We start from the raw sequence: 19994 nt of genomic DNA, 5'->3' as shown, positions 1-19994 counted from the left end.
ATTTCTGAGTCTAGTCATAAAAGACACTGTACATTATGGCTACTGCCTTGCTCTCTCTCTCTCTTGTGGATCACTAACTCCGGGGAAGGTGGCTACCACTGTCATAAGGACAGCCCCACTTGCTGAGTAACTGAGGTCTCTGGCCAAAAGCTGTATGAGTGAACTTGGAAGCAAATCCTTCAGCCCTGGTTAAGTCCTCGGATGATTGCAACCTTGGCTAACATCTGGGCTGCAACCTCATGAGAGACTCTGAGCCAAAATTATACAGCTAGGGCTTCCCTGGTGGCGCAGTGGTTGAGAGTCCGCCTGCCGATGCAGGGGACACGGGTTCGTGTCCCGGTCCGGGAAGATCCCACATGCCGCGGAGCGGCTGCACCCGTGAGCCATGGCCGCTGAGCCTGCGCGTCTGGAGCCTGTGCTCCGCAACGGGAGAGGCCACAACAGTGAGAGGCCCGTGTACCGCAAAAAAAAAAAAAAAAAAAAAAAAAATTATACAGCTAAGCTACATCTATAATCCTGACAGAAACTGTGCGAGACAATAAGTCTTTGTTGTTTTAAACCATGAAGTTTTTGGAGTAATTTGCTATATAGCAATTGATAACTAATATAGTTACTGGTATATAGATCTCCTTGCTTCTGTTCTTATCTTCCTATGGTGTAATTTCAATACAGCAGCCAGTGATTATGTTAAAATCTAAAGCAGATCACACTGCTTGCTTACTCAAAATCCTTCAATTCACCAAGTAAAAGCCAAACTCCTTACCATGACTTAAAGGCTCTTTTATAATCTGTTCCCCCATTACCTGACCTCCTCTCCCACTCCTCCCTGATCATATACAGATATGCCAGGTATGCTCCTTTCATAAGGCCTTTGTAACTGCTGTAACTTCTACCCTCCAGAAGTCACTACAACTAGGTTCCCTCATCTCCTTCAGGACCTTTGCTCAAATGTCATCTTCTGAGAGAGGGCTTCCTTTACCTCATTTAAAATTGCAACCAGCATCCTTTATAACCCTTTCCAGTTTTATTTTTCTTCAATGCCTTTAATCTTAATTTACTATTAAAGAAGTCACTACAACTAGGTTCCCTCATCTCCTTCAGGACCTTTGCTCAAATGTCATCTTCTGAGAGAGGGCTTCCTTTACCTCATTTAAAATTGCAATCAGCATCCTTTATTACCCTTTCCAGTTTTATTTTTCTTCAATGCCTTTAATCTTAATTTACTATTAAATTACACTTATCTCATCTCTCTTCCCTCTACTAAAATGTCACCTCTGTAACAGCAGAGATTCTGTCCATTTTGTTCACTGATGCTTAAAATAATGCCTGGCACATGGTAGACATTCAATATTTGTTGAATGCATGAATGAAACTGTGCTGGCAAGGTAGCAGCAGCCTTGTACTACAACCTGTAGTAACCAAGTATTTACCACAAGGCGAACAGGCTGCAATAGGCTCTTTTTTTTTTTTTTTTTTTTTTTGTGGTACGCAGGCCTCTCACTGTTGTGGCCTCTCCCGTTGTGGAGCACAGGCTCCGGACGCGCAGGCTCAGCGGCCATGGCTCACGGGCCCAGCCGCTCCGCGGAATGTGGGATCCTCCCAGACCGGGGCACGAACCCGTGTCCCCTGCATCGGCAGGCGGACTCTCAACCACTGCGCCACCAGGGAAGCCCTAGGCTCTTTTTAAAGAAACTGAATTTGCTGTTTGAGAAAAGATCTAGGTTTGCCAGCAGGGCCCACTACATATGTTATATAGTTTGTGCACTGAACAAAGATGCTTAGCCTCACACTCTAAGTTTTGAGGTATCTTTTCTAATTCATTTCACTCAGAGGTTCATTTAGCAATTTGCTTAAGTTGGCATACCAAACATAGTAATTTTATAATTAAAGTTGTAGTCGATTTTATGTTCTCAAACCGACCTAGGTTCCATATTGCATATCTTAAAGAATTAGTTACTATCTGCACAAGGCAACCCAATACCTTTTTTTGCAAAATGGGGAACCCACTCAAATTTTCCCATTGGTTTCCACATTCATGGGCTTTCATTCACTTTTCTTCTCCAAAAGACTAACAAAATAAGCTCTATGTATGCAAGATCCACATGTATGAACCTTCTTTTTATTTCTTCTTCTTTGACCTTAAACCTCATAATTCAACATGCATGACTTTGTGCTTCACCTCCCTGTCCCCAGCCCCTTTAAGAAATCTCTTCTCCTAAGGCAAATCTCCAACTTAGTTTCCAATACTTGTAAATGAATGTTTCTCCCTGATTTCTTCCATTGTATGGTCAATCTCTAAATTTAAATCTCTCCTGTTCTTCTGAAACTTTGTATAACACTTTTTATACAAATAACTGGCTTTACCATTTGGTTTTATTTAATAATATTTATATAGTGCTTTATGTGCCAAGCACTGTTCTAAGCACATTTATAAACCTCAACTCCTTTATCCTCATAACAAACCTAGGCAATAGGTATTATCACCATATCACAGACAAGCATGGGGAGGTTAAAGTAAATTGCTTAAAGTCATACAGCTAGTAGTAAGTGATGGAACTAATAGTCAACCTTAGCAGTCTGGCTGGAGTCCATGCCCTAGGTCAGTAATTCTCAAAGCTTATCTGTGGATCCCCTGGGGATCCGATCCCTGAGATCCTCTCAGAGGCCCAGGGGGTCAAAACTATTTTCATAAAAACAAGAACTTGTTATTTGCCTTTTCACTGTGTCGACTGGCAGCGTAAAAGCAATGGAAGGTAAAACAAGCTGGAGCCTTGGCTTCATGCACCAAACTGTACCAGCAGTCAGCAGCCACTGTATTCTTCATCATCATACTCTTACCTTCTTCCCCCCCAAAAAGCACCACTTATGAATGTTCTTGATTAAACAATAAAAGTACTAATTTTATTAAATCTTGAAACTAATTATACTTCATTGTATTCTTCCTCTTTGACCTATTCTGGGATACTGGTACTGCACAGTAAAGTCTTCCTCATTCTAGTTTCCTACCCACATACCCAAATTGAAGTCTACCCTTGGACAGAATCTGGGCATACAGCTCTTAGTTTCTCATTTCAGGGAAAGGCCTACTAAGGACACATACCCCACAAACTCAAGAGTTATGAGAGCTATTTATAGTAATCAACATCGAATTTCAATATGAATTGAAATATGAATGATGAACAAATAATATAGTCTGTAAAGACTAATATAAAAAAGAAAAACCAAATTAAATACACAGAATGATTATTTAGTTTTTTCAAAGTTGTATCCCCAACACTGTATATTACGAGTTGGTAAACTTTTTCTCTAAAGGGCCTGATAAGTAAATAATTTAGGCTTTGTGTGCCATATAGCCTGTGGTAACTACTCAACTCCACTTTGGTAGTGAGAAAGAAGCCACAAATATTGCATTGGCCAAAAAGTTCGTTCGGGTTTTTCCATAACATCTTACAGTCATAAATCCAAGACTCCTTCTTTACCCACAGGTCACAAAGGGCAGGTACATAAAAGGTGTCCTTTGTCTCACAGACAGTGATCACCTGTTAGGAGATCTCTTATATCTTACTTCCTACTGAGATGATTTCTTGATTACAAGTGTGAGGGAAAGGTTTCTAACATCCTCCTACCAAAGTTTATAAAAGGATGCATTGATTAGTAAGTGCTTATACCTACTACTTATAATTATGGGGCAGGATAAAGCAAGAGAATCCTGTGTGTCTGGAATACAGGATGGACTAATCCTAGAAACAGTAAGGCCATATAGTGAAGGCTTTGTATCCACACTAAGGTGTCTGAATTTAAACCTATAAGCAATGGAGAATCCCATCACCCTATAACGGGAAGGAGGGTTTAACAAGTGCTGTTCACTAAACACATCACTATGATTTTTTATATACTTCATGGTGTGCTGAAAAGGATTTAAGGTGACTTTAAAAATGCATGCTATATGACAACATTAGACAGAAGCAAAAATGGTCAATCCAAGACAAGGTGGTAGAAAAAATGAGGGGTCAGGTATATTGTCAAAACAAAACGCATGCCCATAGGGCTTTTTTGCTAATTAGAAGCCATTCAGCTGACTCTACTTTTCCTAGCAGCCAATGCAAAGGATATGACTAGTTAAGAGGTACAATATTCAAAAGAAAAATGAAATCAATTACTCAGAAATACAATTAACCTTGACTCAGATAACATAAGAGTGAGTATTTCACATATAGTTTATAAGGAGAACACAATATGATATGTGGTATGGTCAACAATATCTGTAAAGTAAAATACAAGTTTCTGGGGTTGTTCATTAGTACCACCTTTCAAGATAAAGCAGTATCACGGCCAACTTCAGTTAACAGCCAGTCTACAAGCAGCCAGAGTCAAAAATAAAATCTTAAAACATCTAAGGGTGTGCATGGGCTTATTCATGCTTATCCATCCAGGCAGTCATTCACTAAATTAATTTCTCATAAGTGTGCTTTTACTTCTTATAACTATGCATTCTATCAATGATTGCTGAGGCAGAGGGCACAGGTGAGGAGAAAACTGAGATGGTAGATTGGGTTGAACATTTCTGCTTCAAGCAGAACAGTTCCTTTTTAGTATTTTTAAATACCAGGTTTTTGTAAAAGATTTCATTTGAACAAAGGGTTCAAATGGCTAAAACAAATACGGAAAAACTATTCTAAGCTCCTGATTAAAAACATACAGTGCTCAACAGTAAGCCAATCTAAGGTTAACAGAATATCATGAATAGTTTAGGGCATAACTACCAGCCCAGTTAGACAGCCACTCCACCTCTGAATTAAATGCTCTGAGTGGGGTATCCATAGGTCATCATTTAATCTTAAGTTTTCCAAACCTTCTCCCTAAATTAAAAAATCAGATCAGAAAAGTACATACTTCGATATGCATTAGTAAGTACTCACTGAAAACATTAGCTGTTATGTGTACTAGACCCTGTGCTAAGCACTTTAGAGGAACTGTCTCATTTAGTTTCACGATATCTATATGAGGAAGGTAATATTATCAGCCCCCTCCCTGCTTCCTAATCAGTTAAAGAAATTGCAGTTAGACTTGCCAACTATTGACTCCTTGTTAACATTCCCTTTTAATACAACCTGTACTACCTACAGGTCTTAACTCTTGTTGCTCCATTGGTACCATGGGATAATATCTCCAGAAAAGTTAAGTAGACATGGGTGAAAACCTGACCCAATGAACCAATCTGAAAAGGTTGGGGTGGAGAAAAGGAAGAACACCAAACACATAGAAAGGTACCAAAGCTGTAAACTTCTTGCCAATTCCACAAGATTTTCACATATCTTTTAAAATAATCTCCCCCTTTCCCAGTTTCAGTTAGAATGGGTATTGGTTCAGATGTGTTCCGGCCCCTGATTAGATTCCAGTAAACAGCAAGTGCTTACAGAACATAAAACCATGTTTCTACTTCTTGCTACAACCTCCCCCCACAACACTACCATGTTTCTAAACACACAGTGACAGTGATGGTCAGTGCTGAAACCCAGACTACTTTTAGGCTTTAGTAGAATCATCCCCAACACAAGAGAATCTCTTACAATAAAACCACTGATACCTAATCCTTCCTGAAAGACTTAATGCACCATCCATAACACTACCAGTGCTTCTAGATTAGAAAGCACTCTACCAGCATCTAAATGTAAAAAAATGGCTCACTTTAATCCAAGAAGCAGTCACTACTGACAGAACTCAAAACTTGCAACACCACTTAATTCACCCATCCATGCCTTTATTTTAAAATAACATTATAATGACTTTGCTGAATTTGCTAAAAATCACTTTACCTAAAACCCAGAGAAAATATACCTAACTTTCACCAACATTCTTTAAGACATATTTTTGCTTCCTTTCCTCCTCTTTTGTGGAGTTACATCTGATGCAAGAGCAATCTTTCATGTTCCAGACAAATACAGTTGTGTGTCCTCAAGAAATGTCATGTTTAGGGACTTCCCTGGTGGTGCAGCGGTTAAGAATCCGCCTGCCAATGCAGGGGACATTGGTTCGATCCCTGGTCCAGGAAGATCCCACATGCCGTGGAGCAACTAAGTCTGTGTGCCGCAACTACTGAGCCCGCATGCCACCACTACTGAGCCTGTGTGCCTACAGCCTGTGCTCCACAACAAGAGAATCCAGCGCAGTGAGAAGCCCGTGAACTACAACAAAGACCCAACACAGCCAAATAAATAAATTTAAAAAAATTATTAATTATAATTTAAGTTATATCCAAGAGCAACTTTCTATATTAATATCTAACATGATATTCCCAAAATACATTTTCATGACTGTTTGGTTAAAGTATTAATTATAAAAGGCTGAAATCAACTGCAAAATAAAGAGGGATCTAAAGAATTATATTCTTTTGCTTCACAGTAATGGAATAATGATGAAAAAAGATGCATGGTTATTAAGTGATATTCTCAAAAATATTTTATAAAAATTTACCACCCACTCCACCCTCAACATAGCACCCACCAGAAAAAAAACAGACCCTAAAAAATATCATCACACTGATGTGTTATCTTTAAGCCCCTTAGATTTAAAAAAATTTTAATTATTATGCCTAATTACATAGGGTTACAGGCTTAAGTCTATTCACACAGTTGAGGTTGATGAGCAAACAGCTGTCCTGTATCTTGAGACAGACATTAGCTTCCTGCCTTCCCTATCCTCATAGGCAGCTAAACTTTGAGTTTTATGCAAGAAAACATTTTAAAGCCTTCAGTGTTTTACTGCAGTGGACTTCAGATTCATTCCTGTAACACATTTAACATGAAACAGTTGAGACAGTTCAAATTGACTATGTACATTTTAATTGTCTAAACTTTAAAGGAGTGCTTTCACTATTATAGCTATATAAAAAGGGCTGCTATGTAAAATTAAGAAAAACATTTCATTTGGTATCTGACACCAATGTATAATTTAACAATGTGTAACTTTAACATATAGATTTTTCTTCACCTGGCCACAGGCTAGGTAAGGAAGAATTACTTCAAAGTAAGCAAAACTAGGTATTTTTCTTTTTTTCTGAAGTTTAGCTAATTTCTTTAGCATAAAGAGCCACCAATTAAAGAAAAACTTTTACAAGGAGATAGTGGGGTGCCCTCAGTGTCCCAAGAATATCCTTTGGGACCCTCCTGACTGGGGAGAAAGAGACTCTTGGTCCCGTTGTGACAGAAAGAGGAGCCATATTTCTAACATTTACAATGAAGGGTTACACCACATTTCCCCACAGATTAAAATTTCTATAGTATCATTATTGTGACAGGTTACTCAAGTGTTATAGAAAGCTTGTCTGGAAAATAAAACTGCGTTCAATCAATATGTCCTAAAATAGCTAGATAACTATTTTCCCCCCATAAAGGTATATTATTAACCCCAATTCTATAGTAAATTTTAGGAAAAGTTTTAGGATTTTACAGAGTAAATTTACTATTTATATTAACAACATGGTTTTAAAACATCATGAGAAATAGACAGCATCCAAACACTCAAAATTCACTGGCTAATTTTTAAAGTTTTACTTAATGCTGAAAATTGACTGTGTATTTGCTATGCCATAAAAGATGACTAAAGGTTTTAGGATTCATTCAAAATAACTCAAATGTTTCTTTATAATCTACTTATACTGTACATATAATTTAAAAAATAACTCAAAGCTTTATAAAAGTTGTAACTGATAGAGTAATTTTCACTTAAGTTAAAATATTTGTTCAACAGTCTAACTGTGCTTCAGTATACCTTATTAAAACTTTCTGATTTTCACCACAGGTTTAAATGAGCCTACAGTAAACTACAAGAGCTAAAAAATAAATTGCACAATCATGGGCTGTAAAAACAGAAACATCCTTTCTATATAATAATAATTAACATTTAATGAGTGATTACGGTGCAATAGACACCATCCCCAGAATTTTACATGCACACTTAATCCTCATTCTACCCTAAAAGGTGAAATTATTACCAACTCTTTTCAGGTTGTGGAACTGAAGTTTAAAGACATTAGGAACTTGTTGATGATTACACAGCTAATTAGTGGCAGAGAAAGGACTTGAATCCAGGTTTATTTGTCTCCAAAGCCTGGTGCTCTTAAGTATCAAGCTAGATTATAAGCAATAGCAATCTACTGCACCAATCAAACCATATCTGAAATTGGTATAAACCATATCTGGACTTGGTATCTGGATTTGGTACTCTATGTTAAGTATGATATTGATAAATGAGTGTTATCAGGAAACCAACAGGATGATTATAAATTCAGGAAAGCTACCTCTCACAAGAAACTGTTAGAAACGGGAGTACATAACCTAGAGAAAACACAAAAAGGGAATGCATTATGAAGGGCTGTTAAAGAGAAGCAAAGAGCAGGCTTATCTCATCAGTGGCACAAAAGTACAAAATTTGAAACAATGTGCCAAAGTCTCAGGAGACAAATTCCAGTTCAACACAAAATACTTTCTAAAGCTAAAGAATCCAACAGTTGGAACAGTCTCCCTCCTATATTACTGGGTTTGTGCAAATAAATATCTGAACTTCAACTATCATACTAATAATGGATTCAGGCAAAATTACCATTTGTTAAAATTCTTTGTGGATGAAAGTTTGATGAGGAAGAGCATATATTAACTCCCAAAGTATCTCCCCACAAATTACTTATTGGAGAAGGGAAAATAATAACTTTTAAGTGGAAAAACTTGGCAGATACTACATTAATCAAAAGATCAAAGTTAGTATCACTGAAAACAGGACAAATGGACATATGCCTCCTGATGTGATGCCCTGAGAAGCACACAGCAGTAATGTAGCATTCCTGCCCAAACTACTATATTTCCTAAATTTCATCACAAGGACACATGAGACTAACCCAAATTGAGGGATATTCTATAAATAAATGGTCTGTCACTCTTCTAAAGTGTCTATGTCATAAAAGACAAAGAAAGGTTAAGGAAGTGGTTCTGATTAAAGGAAAATAGAGACATGACAACTAAACACAATGAATGATTGTGGGTTGGATCCTAGACTGGGAAAAAAATTATTAAAGAACATACTGAGGAAACTAGAGAAATCTGAATGTGGGCTGTATATTAGAGAATTGTATTATATCAGTGTTAAATTTCCTTGATATGATAACTGGAATGTCCTTGAAATTATAAGAATGCTGTTTTTAGAAAATATATGTCTAAGTACTGTATGGTAAAGGGACAGGATGCATGCAACGTATTCTCAGTTAGGAAAAAAATATATATATAACAGAATGATAGCACAAATGTAGCAAAATGTTAACAATGAGTGAATCTTGCCAGGGGGTATATGGGAATTATTTGTATTATTAATGCAACTTCCTATAAATTTGAGATTATTTCAAAATAAGACCTTAGAAAAATAAATATTTGGACCTGATGTTCTAAGGATTTCAACCAAATACCTAACAATAACAAGCGAACTATTATTTCCTATCTCATCTCCATACACTCTAATTCAACAGCAGTCTAAACTGATTTGTGATTACCCATTTTAATCAACTGTAAGAAATAGTGCTCTCATTGAAAACGTCAGATGTGAATGCTTATGAGTCAAGTGAATGTCTGCCTCCTCTCAACCTTCTTATTCTATTGCAGTTAAAGAAACAAATTTCTCCAATAAAGCAGGGCTATTCCACAATTGGATATGCAGTAGCAAGTGCGTCCTTGTTAAAAATTCCAAATTAAGTTAATTTCTAGTTATGCCAGGTAGCAAAGCAATACCAAAGCAAGAGTTAATGAGTGATCAATAATATACAAGGGAAATACTAAAACAAATGTCCCACCCAAACAAACTCTGTAATGCCAATAAGAAGCCAACAAAGCACACACTGACCTACAGAGCACCTGGAAAAGACAAGATAACAGAATGTTTATCACTGAGAGGCCAAAACACAAATGGATAAAACACAAACATTTCAGTGGCATAAAACCACAAAATAAATTAAAGGAGAGGGAGGAAAGAGGTGGAAAAAAAGAGAGAGAGAAAATGAATAAAATAAAATGTGCAAGAAAGGAGAAAATCCTCACCATCACCTCACTAATTTCATGTTCTCCTTCCTCTCCAATGGCTTAACCTATTTTCCTTCATTTTAATTTATTTTGGGTTGTCTTTTACCTACTATAAGAGTCAGTCTTTGTAAGACTGCGACAGTTGTTAAGAGCGTAGCTTTGACTATATTGTAATTATTTGCATCCTATGCCCATACTCCATTTTTATTTTACTTGTCAGGAGGCCCAGAACAGCAGTCTCTCTAGTAGGAAATCTCACAAACAATCCACCTCGTAAAGGAGAAGAATAGAACAACACGTCACTTAGCTCACAGTCTAACAGAGACAGGGGCAGGAATTGGAGGGGTAGATAGCCAGCAAAACTGAAGGGTCAGGACAAAGCTGACCTGGGACGAAGGGCTGAATTTTAGTCTCCTATACTAATCTGGATATACCCTCTTATCAGGTATGAGCAAGGTTAACTAGTACAATATTTACTGGTACTTTAGCTAATTCCAGGTCTGGAACAGTGTTACTGAGCCGTGTGGCCTTCTTTCAGGCAGGCTCTATATCAGATTAATCTTTGTAACTCAACAGCACCAAACACTACTTTGTTAAAAAAAGGCATTTTAATTTTAATAAGTACTTGTAGAATGCCCAACTGCAAAACGGGCAAAATTATTTTATCCCACTCCCTGCCTTCTCTCCCTTTTTCTCAGGTAGCATGTGTGTCAAATACTCTACCCTACCCAATCTACCTGCTAACTCTCCAAATTTTTCCTCTGACCTCAATTCAAACTCCATTTCCCTAAATGCTGCAGTAAATGCTGTTGTAATAAAAGGATTAGAATAACCCACACTGTGAGTGAAATCTGACCAACTCAAAATAACTTAAGAAATATGGGATGTTTATATGGGCATTTGTATGTATACATATGAATATATTTGGGAGGGCAGGGAGCAAGTTTTCAGGTATCACCTGCTTCTAAATCAATTCTTAACTACACTGCCAAAGAGATTATAACATATATACATGAGTCAGCAAATACAGCTTACTTCACAGGTTTCATTAAGTCAGATCAACATGGTCTGCATCTGAATTTCCAGTAACCCCTAATATATGACATGACAAATCATGAACCTTTATCTGTAGCCTTTTCTGTACTATACAGGTCCCTATTCTGAAGAGAAAGGGGTTGCTATAGAAAGAAATGAAAAAAGCCTCCAAAACAATAAAGTTTAGTATGAGGTGGAAATACTAGGGGGTAGGGGACAGGAAGTGTATAAAATAGCCATGGTTCAACTAGCCCATTCAAAATTTAGCATATTCTTAACACATTGTAAATCAACTATACTTAAAAAAAAAAAAAAAGCCCTTTGAGAACAACTGTGCTGAAAAGAAATTAGCATATTCTTATAAATTTGAGTTTTAAATAAGGAATGCCATTTTATAAGACGTTTTAGTTAAGGGAAAAGGTAATAGCCTTTTTTGGGGGGAAGGAAGATAAAGAATAAAACAGAAGTATAAGAATAGGAGTAACAGCTGGCAATTCGACTCTTTCCCTGAGATAAATTTTGACCTTCTGGTTTAATATAAATTTTTCTATCTCCCCCATCAAAACTAAGAAACAAGGCCTTACATTTAAACTACAGCAAAGCTCCCATTTACAGGTATTTACACACATGTCCCTAAAAAGACGTGTACTCAATTGTTCATAGTGGCCTTATTTATAGTAGCCAAGAACTGGAAACAATCCAAATATCCATCAAATGTGAATGGATAAACAAATTGCAGTATATCCACACAATGGAATACTATTCAGTAATAACAAGAAATGAACTACTTATGAACATAACAACATGGGTGAATCTCCAAATTATTATGCTAAGTGAAGAAAGACAGATACGACTATATAATGTATGACTCAATTTATACGAATTGCTACAAAAAGCAACTATGACAGAAAGTAGATCCAGGGACCAGGGGTAGGAGACAAGATTAACTCCAAAGTGTGACAGAAATGCTCCACATCACAATCAAAGTGATGGTTACACAACTACTTTCAACTGTCATAACTAAAACTACACATTTTAAATGAGTAAATTTTACCGTATGCACATTTATCTCAATAAAACTGCTTTTTAAAAATAATAAGAGGGCTTCCCTGGTGGCGCAGTGGTTGAGAGTCCGCCTGCCGATGCAGGGGACGCAGGTTCGCGGATTCGTGCCCCGGTCCGGGAAGATCCCACATGCCGCGGAGCGGCTGGGCCTGTGAACCATGGCAGCTGAGCCTGCGCGTCCGGAGCCTGTGCTCCGCAACGGGAGAGGCCACAACAGTGAGAGGCCCGCGTACCGCAAAAAAAAAAAAAAAAAAAAAAAAAAAAAAGAAGAAGAAAGGACAATGGAGTAGAGAAAGTCATTCTGGTTCAAAATATTACTCAGATTTATACTTATGCTAGGTAAAGGATAAATATTACAAGTATGAGTTACACCAAGATGAGCCACATAACTAATGAGTGCAAGTTTCTGCAAGCATCAGTTTTCCACTAAGTAATTATTTTATTTTTTACATTTTAAAATAATTTTCTAAAAAATTATCCTCATTTAGACATAAGCAGAAAACCAAACTTTTCCCTTTCTTACCTTCTCTCCATATCAACTTCTTATATCATTTCAAAAACCTGAAAATGGTTTGGTACCTTAAACAAGATCAACTTGGACTGCTTTTTAAAATAACATGTTACTGGGGCTTCCCTGGTGGCGCAGTGGTTAAGAATCTGCCTGCCAGTGCAGGGGACCAGGGTTCGAGCCCTGGTCCAGGAAGATCCCACATCCCACATGCCGCAGAGCAACCAAGCCCATGCGCCACAGCTACTAAGCCTTCACTCTAGACCCTGCGAGCCACAACTCCTGAAGCCCGCGAGCCTAGAGCCCGTGCTCCACAACAAGAGAAGCCACCGCAATGAGAAGCCCACGCACTGCAATGAAGAGCAGCCCCTGCTCACCGCAACTAGAGAAAGCCTGCACACAGCAACAAAGACCCAATGCAGCCAAAAATAAACAAATAAATAAATAAATAAATTTTAAAAAATAAAAGGCAGCATAGCTTATTCCTTTCATCAAGAATCACTTCCGAATGTTTCCTAATTCTTCATAAAATACAAAAAAAGCAATTTCCCCACACTTCTTTGTCCAATTACTAGTTATGCTACAAACTAATTTGTGTTCCTGAAGAGTTTATCAGATAAGAACTTTCATTAAAAACAAAAGTCCTTCTCCTGAAAAGTTTAGTAACCAGTAATCAAATATAAAACCTAAAGATTACCTTATAATAAGCTGGGTAATTTGAGGCCAAGAGATTTCTTCAGAGAACTTAAAAGAATCTTTAAAGTATTTTAAAAAACCCTGTAATTTATGTGAAACATTTTTACTCATTTACTACAAAGTTGAAATGCTCAAAACAACAGCTATTTTTTTTAAAAAAGAGTAGCCTTTTATTTAAACAATTTTTCTCAATTCTATTAGTATAATGGTTATATCAAAATTGCCAAGATAAAACACTCCTGGGTAAACACATTCAATGAACCCATTCACTCATCACTGACTATATGCAGAGTTGTGAGGGATATAAAAAATATAAGACACAAATCCAGCCTCAGTGAGTTAGGTGTGGTCCTTTGTTCTCATAACTTACCATTTAAAAGTTTGAATAAATTAAACTGTTACTACCCATCTAATAAAAATGTTAATTTGAATAACTGATGTTTTAAATACCATGTTCTGTTCACTGAGAATATATAGTTGATTTTTTTAAAAGTTTCCAATAAACATCAAACCATTTTTTGTCTATAAATCCTCTTGCATTTATCCCAGTTAATAGTTGCAGATAAATATTATCTGTTGCAAGTAAGATATGTATATATGGAGAAAACTAAATATAAAAACACCACTACTTAGAAACAAAGCACATGTTAATACACAAGCCACTTTCCTGGTCAAATTTAGACCATGTAATTCAGCCCACTACATTTTAATAACACGAAATTTTAGGAGCCATCTGTCTTGCTCACCACTGTATCTCTAGTATCTGGCACACCTGCATAGAACAGGTGTTCTAGGCACTCAAATGTTTATATAATGGATTAACACTTGACTTGCATTTACCCACATCATGAAAACAAACCCTGAACCCCTATATATCAATTATAGAAAATCCAATCACCTGTGTAAAAATCAAATTACCAGTCTTTTCCATCTTTAATTTTTAGGATCAATCTGGGAATGCTTTAACAGTGTAGAATACACTAATCCAGTTTAAATTAGCTCCTTTCCTCCTTCAGGCCATTAAATAGTGAAGCGGATTAATCTATGACAATCTAAAATTAGTGTACCAGATGACAAGTCTGTGTTTAAAACTTTCTAATTTGTACTATATTCTCTTCAGGAATTTAATGTAACCCATAGGTCATTTAAGACATAAAAACTATATACAAGTACAATCAAAGTAGTCTCTTTTTCACAGCATTACAACATCCTATGTGTGGTCTTCCCTGATGGCGCAGTGGTTAAGACTGCCTGCCAATGCAGGGGACACGGATTCGAGCCCTGGTCTGGGAAGATCCCACATGCCACAGAGCAACTAAGCCTGTGTGCCACAACTACTGAGCCCGTGAGCCTAAAGCCCGTGCTCTGCAACAAGAGAAGCCACCGCGGTGAGAAGCCCACTTGCCGCAACTAGAGAAAGCCCGCACGCAGCAACGAAGACCCAATGCAGCCCCCCCACCCCAAAATCCTATCTATATATTTTCACTACTTCTAATGCTGAAAAAACCACCAGTAATTTAAGTAATTTTCAAATCTCCCTTAATTAAGAAAAAAAGCAGAATATTAGCTTTAAAACTACTTAAAAGTCAACACGTGAATCTCCACTGATCTTGTTTCAATATTACATAGAGATCACCTCGATAATTTTAAGTTCCTATGTTAGTGATACCTGTAATTGTCTGGCAGGCCTAACTCAGTCATTCCAAGATCAGGCTTTTCTCTTCTGTTTCTATGTGTAGTTAAAAAACACAAAATAAATTGTGAGGCACCATACTCTTTGAAGCCATTTAGCATTCAGCTGAAAATTGTTTCTACTTCATCAACAATGGGCCCTATAATAGCTCCTTATTTATTTGTCTTAAATCTGCTGGATGAAGTCCAACTAGCTCTAACATTAGCCTCAATATACTGCCAGGAAGTTAAAGTCCCAAGGACCTGACTTTAAGTCATACAGAACCAAAGACCAAGGAGAGTATGATTCAAAATTTCAAGAGATAAGCAAGTTTAAGAAGTCTGAGTTTTCCTCAAAGGCAGAACACTCTGACATAAATCTGAGCAATACTGTTTTGGATGCATCTCCTAAAACAAAGGAAATAAAAGCAAAAATATACAAATGGGACCTAATTAAACTTAAAAGCTTTTGCACAGCAAAGGAAACTAACAACAAAATGAAAAGACCAATCCACTGAATGGGAGAAAATATTTGTAAATGATATAAACAGCTCATACAACTCAACATCAAAAAAACAAACAACCTGATTAAAAAATGGGCAGAAGAACTGAATAGACATTTTGCCAAAGAGGAAATGCAGACGGCCAACAGGCACATGGAAAGATGCTCAACATCGCTAATCACCAGGGAAACGCAAATCAAAACCACAATGAGCTATCACCTTACACCTGTCAGAATGGCTATCTTCAAAAAGAACACAAATAACAAATGTTGGCGAGGATGTGGAGAAACGTGAACCCTCATACACTGTTGGTGGGGGTGTAAACTGGTGCAGCCACTGTGGAAAACATGCGGCGGTTTCTCCAAAAACTAAAAACGGAACTAACATGTGACCGAGCAATTCCACTCCTGGGTGTGTGTGTATATATATAGATATATATGTAAAACATCCCAAAACACTAATTCAAAAAGATACATGCACCCCAATGAGAAAATGAATAAATATTTAATAGGAAAAAAAACCCTGGCATCACGCTCTCTGCCTCAATCATTTCCAGAGGGTGAGGACTTAACCACATGGGAACACTGTCAGTGCTACCCTCCTATACTAACAGAAAAGACAAAACAAGCCCTTCTTCACCAAGATGGCTATTTCTCATAAAGAACTGAGAATTATATGAGCTTTTCCCTGTTTTTTTTTAAATAAAAAAGGTAACACATGAGTCAGGTGTACAAAAGTTTGATTTCATATAACAAAGCTACAATATATCCATTATGTCTGTATTATTCCAAGGTGAATTTTGCAGAGAATAACTTGTGTGGTTAATGTGGTTTCTTTTCTTGCTTTTTCTAAACTTCTAAAACCAACTATGCAATAAAAGTTTCCAGCAAAAAGATGGATTGCCCATTCAATATACATTCTGATTAAGCAAATGTAAACTATGAAATAATTAGACCTCCTGGGATTATGATCATTTAAAAATGCTCAGCTGTGGCTAACACCTTATAGACACTCTGGGGTATAATTATCTTGCTACCTATGTACTTTGAACATTACTTAATACCTTTTTATCTCTCCTACTCTATTTAAGAAGCTAGGTCTAACAAATGACAGGTAATAAAATATTTCACCTGCAGTACAAAATAATTCTACCTTTTCCTATTAATAAACACTCAGATTCATTTTCCTCTGCTAAAAAAACTGACAGTCACTTAGACTCATTTGACATGCAAGATTTCTAGTTAGTATGAAATATATTTGTGTTTCTATAGTTATTCATACATATTTTTGTTTTGTCTTAAGATATACCATAAATGTGAAATCAAGTGGCCACATCAGCAAACCCGGATATTGTTCTCTCTTTACTAATAAACATCCTCAATTTATGTAGCATTCTCATTTTAAGAGTTAAGGTACTGAAAATATAAAAGTTTCTACCCCCAAATGTCAAATGAATAATCACTGCAACTGATTTGGTCTTAACTTGAGAAATAAGCTTTCTCATTATCAGATAGTGAAATTTTAAATTCTAGAATTTTATCACCTGTTAACATTCACGGTCAGAGTGAGGTATTAAAGATATGTATGCATTGAAAATTGGGATCTGTTTTTTTTTCTTCTTCTATTTTTTTGGCCATGATGTGCGGCACATGGGATCTTAGCTCCCTGACCAGGGATCACACCCATGCCCCCTGCAGTGCAAGTGCAGTGTCTTAACCACTGGACCGCCAAGGAAGTCCGGAATCTGTTTATTAGAGACAACCAAACCACGGATATTGATGACAAATTGGCAAGGCTCTGTGCTATTTTTCTAAAATATTTTACTCCTGATTTTCATGGGAAGACAGCACTATAAAAAATAACTATAAAATTTTTATCTACATGGAACTCATTCTGTAAAAGGAATCTGACAAGAGGTCCTGGTAACCCATTTCCTTCAAAGGGATAATTATTCTGAGAAAACTATCAAAATTATTAGAAGAATAAAATATAGTTTGGAGTTTAATCATATACAAGCCGGCAATTAAACATCTAAATTCATCAGGGATTCTTGTGATCATTTACATTTTCTCTGATTATCATTTACACTTTCTCTGATTTCATGTGCATGTCCCCCTTGCCCCATTTCCTCTGATAAATCAAGCAACTAATGAATAGTTACTGACATCTTACTGACTAAAAAGACAATATAAATTCAAAAAGAGTCCTGTACCACAATGTTCACTGCAGCCCTGTTTACAATAGCCAGGACATGGAAGCAACCTAACTGTCCATCGACAGATGAATGGATAAAGAAGATGTGGCATATATGTACAATGGAATATTACTCAGCCATAAAAAGAAACGAAACTGAGTTATTTGTAGTGAGGTGGATGGACCTAAAGTCTGTCATACAGAGTGAAGTAAGTCAGAAAGAGAAAAACAAATACCGTATGCTAATACATATATATGGAATCTAAAAAAACACACACAAAAGGTTCTGAAGAACCTAGGGACAGGACAGGAATAAAGACGTAGATGTAGAAAATGGACTTGAGGACATGGAGGGGGGAAGGGTAGGCTGGGACGAAGTGAGAGTGGCATGGACATATATACACTACCAAATGTGAAACAGAGAGCTAGTGGGAAGCAGCTGCATAGCACAGGGAGATCAGCTTGGTGCTCTGTGACCACCTAGAGGGGTGGGATTGGGAGGGTGGGAGGGAGACGCAAGAGGGAGGGGATATGGGGATATATGTATACGTACAGCTGATTCACTTTGTTATACAGCAGAAACTAACAAAACATTATAAAGCAATTATATTCCAATAAAGACGTTAAAAAAAATAAAGAATGACTGCACAGTAAAAAAAAAAAAAAAAAGACAATATAACATTAATGAAATCTTACTTTGGAATTAATTCCTTTGATGATTTCTTTTCCTCCTAATTGTCAAATGGGGTCACACCTATGATGACCTATGATGATCATTATCTTCTGAACCAAAACCTAGGACGTGTGATCTAACAGGATAAAATATTTTATTTAAAAAAATGTACCTTTGGAGAGGGTGTAGAAAAGGGGCAGAAACATCAGGGTACCTCAAATTTCTGTACTGCTTCCAAGTATGTGACTATATTTTATGGATGCCATAAAGTTGATATTTCTGAAATATTTCAAAAGTTTAGAAGCCAATAAAAAAATACTTGAAAACTGGAATGTCCAAAGATGTATGGCTCCTGGACCTATATCTCAATATCTCATCACCTGCTATTTGTCTTTTTATCTACAAAGTTCAAGTTTCAAAGCTCTAACTAGCAGGTCTGAGTAAATGTCTTCCAAGTATGGACTCCAGCCTAGAACTTTCTCCAGAGTTCTCTTTTTGCTAACTGCCTAGAAATTCACTTAGATGTCTCATCAACTCTGTCAGTTAAAAAATCATGGGGCAGGACAAACTAAAAGAAGCTAGTAGCTAAATCAGAGTAGTAGGACAAGATAAGAATAGAAATGAGAGGGTCCATGATAAATTCTTTACCTGCATTGTCTCCTCTAATATTCACCATAATAAGTAGGACTATTATCACCTCCATTTTAGAAATGAGGGAACTGAGGCTTAGTGAGATTATGGAACTTGCTCAGGTCAAACAGCTAGTAAGTGGTAAAGCAAGGATTTGAATCCAGCGAGTCTGACTTCAAAGCCCACGCACCTATACATGCTAAAACCCCAAGAAGAGACACGATATAGATTCTAACAGTTGAGTTGTAGTCACTGGTCAATTCAAGAAGCATTCCCAGAGCACCAAGTATGTGCAAGATACAAGGGAGACCAAAAAAAAATCTGAATTTAAATCCCTGCTTTACCACTTAATAGCTATATAACCTGAGTCTCCAGCTTAACTCTCAAATGATTCAGAAAAAAATAATATGCCTATACTTGTACACACACACACACACACACACACAAACACACACACACACACAGAAGACAGAGAATATAATAAAGCAGATGGAACAAAGCGTAACAACTGATAACCTAGGAAAAGGGAATGGGAGCTCTTTGTAATGTTTATGCAACTTCTATATGAAACTAAATCAAAATAAAAAGTTACAGAAAGAGCTTCCCTGGTGGCGCAGTGGTTAGGAATCCGCCTGCCAATGCAGGGGACACGGGTTCGCGCCCTTGTCTGGGAGGATCCCACATGCCACAGAGCAACTGGGCCCGTGTGCCACAACTACTGAACCTGCACTCTAGAGCCCATGAGCCACAACTACTGAGCCTGCACTCTGGAGCCCGCGTGCCACAACTACTGAGCCCATGTGCCGTGGCTGCTGAGGCCTGCATGTCTAGAGCCTGTACTCCGCAACGAGAGGCCACCACAACGAGAAGCCCACAAACCGCAGCAAGGGGTAGCCCCCGCTCGCCGCAAGTGGAGAAAAGCCTGCACGCAGCAACGAAGACCCAACGCAGCCAAAAAT

The sequence above is a fragment of the Hyperoodon ampullatus genome, assembly GCF_949752795.1.
Source record: "Hyperoodon ampullatus genome assembly, chromosome: 3".
NCBI classification, from domain to species: domain Eukaryota; kingdom Metazoa; phylum Chordata; class Mammalia; order Artiodactyla; family Ziphiidae; genus Hyperoodon; species Hyperoodon ampullatus.
This window is presented reverse-complemented; position numbering follows the sequence as displayed.